The sequence below is a fragment of the Ursus maritimus genome, unplaced genomic scaffold (genome assembly GCF_017311325.1).
Source record: "Ursus maritimus isolate PB19 unplaced genomic scaffold, ASM1731132v1 scaffold_36, whole genome shotgun sequence".
Lineage (NCBI taxonomy): Eukaryota > Metazoa > Chordata > Mammalia > Carnivora > Ursidae > Ursus > Ursus maritimus.
Genome location: NW_024426230.1, coordinates 14,423,412 through 14,426,379, shown reverse-complemented (window position 1 = coordinate 14,426,379; position 2,968 = coordinate 14,423,412).

The window sequence follows — 2,968 nt, the reverse complement described above, 5'->3', positions numbered from 1 at the left end:
AATTTCCTTGCTTTTGAGGATCTTGTAGTTTAGCTTATGAGTGTCAATACTGTACTTACTGATTCTAAGAGACACATTTTAACATTTCTAAAACTGGGATTTTTCTTATAGTTGATGGCGTGGCATAGTCTAATTGACAGCTTTAAAATTTTCCTAATAGTACATAAAATTACATATCTCATGGTTAATGTCTTCAGATTCAGTGAGATATGATAGCACAAGAAATTGGGCAAGTTACCTGCCATTGCACTTGATAAGCACATGCTGTGAGTGTGAGTTCGGAAACAAGAATCTGTAGTTATTTTTCTTTAAATATAGTTTTTAAAAATAAAAATATTATTGTTTACAGGTTTATTATGGTTATTACTTTTTTAATTGAGGTATAATTGACCCATAACATTATACTAGTTTCAGGTGTACAACAGGGTGATTCAATCTTTTTGTATTTTGCAAAATAATCACAATAAGTCTAGTTCACATTTGTTACCATACATAGTTACCAAAGTTTTTTCCTTTGGAAAACTTTTAAGATCTACTGTTAGTTATATATATATATATATATATTTCAAATATACAGTACAGTATTATTAACTATAGTCACCATGCTGTACATTACATTGCTGTGACTTATTTATTTTATAACTGGAACTTCGTATTTTTCACCTACCCCACGCTTCCTGCCTCTGGTGACCACCAATCTGTTCTGTATATCTATGAACTTTTTAAAAAAAAATTAGATTCCACATATAAGTGAGATCTAATAGTATTTGTCTTTGTCTGTCTTATTTCACTTAGCATGATGGATGTAAGTTCCCCCTGTGTTGCAAATGGCAGGATTTCATTCTTTTTTATGGCTGAATAATATTCTTTCTCTCTCTCTCTTTGTGTATACACACACACACACACACACACACACACACATTTTCTTTATTCTTTCGTCCATTGGGTATTTAGGTTATTTCTGTATCTTGACTGTTGTAAATAATGCTGCAATAAAAATGGGGATGCAGATTTTTTTTTTTGAGTTAATGTTTTCATTTTCTTTGGATAAATACCCAGAAGTAGAATTGCTAGATCATATGGTAGTTCTATCGCTAACTTTTTGAGGAACCTCCGTACTATTTTCCAGAGTGGCTGCACCAATTTACATTCCCGTCAACAGTACCCAAGGGTTTCCTTTTGTCCACATCCTCGCTAACACTTGCTATTTCTAATTCCCTTATTTTTTAAATTTATTCTATAAATATGATCTTGCACCTGCTATTTGCAAGGGATAGAGAATATCTAAACACTCTTTTAAAAACAATATTAGATCTACATTTACCAAGCAAGAGATCTGGATATCATTAAAAATCCTACAAGGCAGAAACATTTGTGAACCAGGGCAGAAGGCAAATTTATGGTCAGTAACGTGCAAAATTATCAACAATTTACCTTCTTTATTGGTAAGTTTCTTCCAAGAAACTGGGTTTTTGAATTTATTATCAGTTAAACCAAAGTCTTTCAGGTGGAAAATTCATTGGTATCAGCCGTTTGCTTTTTCCCAAGCCTCCAATCAGCTATCAATACTTAATTCTGTGTGTACAAAGTATCTTTTGTGCAATGCAAATTTCTGTTACTTTCCCCTAGGGGATAAAATACCACATGGAATAAGGAAGAAAATGCAAGATGAATTCTGAATCTAATACATGAGTTTTGTTTTATTTTTCTTTTAAATTGTATTTGTGTAAGAATCAGAAATAAAATCTAATTTAGAATACTCACCAACTAAAAGAAAACAGTTTTATTTGGCAAACCTACTGCCCCAGAAAACAAGTAATTAAAGGACCTCTTAAAATAGCAGCCATAAAATTGACATTCTGTGGGAGACCATGTGTTCATTACTGTTCTTTTTATGGAGGACCCTCCCTGGGCACTGTTCTGAGAATTGAAATCTGCTGTCAGACTGAGTGCTCCACCCAGGGACTTTGCATCCTCTTCTGGGGGAAAAGGTTAGTGCGTTTCTGGTGTAGGTAGGATAGTTGTACCATGTCAGGTGGAAATATGACCTTGTTGTTATGTTTATTTGGAGATTACATATGGCTTAAGGAGATCTGTATGAGTGCCAAATGGACAAGGGGCAGATCTGTGGTAGTTAATTGTATGTGTCAGCGTTGTTAGGTCCTGGTAACTAAATAAGCGAACATTATTCTACAGGTTTCAATCAAAGTAATTTTTTTTTAATTTAAGTATAACTGACATACAATGTTCTTTAGTTTCAGGTGTCAATGAAAGTATTTTTTTGGATGAGATTCACATTGAAATCCCTAGGCTTTGAGTAATGTGAGTTGTGACTTACCCAATCAGTTGAAGGCCTTAAGAGAAACAGAACTGACCTCTTTGAAAAAAGAGGGAATTTTGCCAGCAGACCACCTTTGGACTTGAAGTGCAAAATCAACTCTTCCCTGGGTCTCCAGGCTGCTGGCCCACCCTGCAGATTTTGAATTTGTCAGCTTCCACAATCATATGACCAAATTCCGTAGCTAGCTAGCAACAATACATTTATTGTTTTTTTTTCCCCCCCCTCTGGAGAACCCTGACTAATACAGATTATGAGAGACAAAGCTTATAGAGGCAGAAGAGACTTTTTCCTGAGTTTAAGACTCTATTCCCTTACTACCTGCTATTTTCCTTTTTAGGCGAAGAATTATATGGAGAGTCTGTGATGTTTCTGCAACTGAAAGAGGTTGGGGAAGCTTCTATAGAAAGGCAAATGGGTCCTTCTTTATATTCCTATGCTACTGCTGATGGAATCCTGTATTTCCCCCAATCTCCCCAAATGGGAAGCTAGGTGTTGGAATCATTTATTGGTTCTAGTAATGAAACTCTTTGGCTGTTCCTACAAATTTTACATTACATTTGCTTAGATCTCCTAGTGTTTAGGAGGGAAGGTGTTCTCTCCACAACGTAAATAAAGAAGCGAACATCT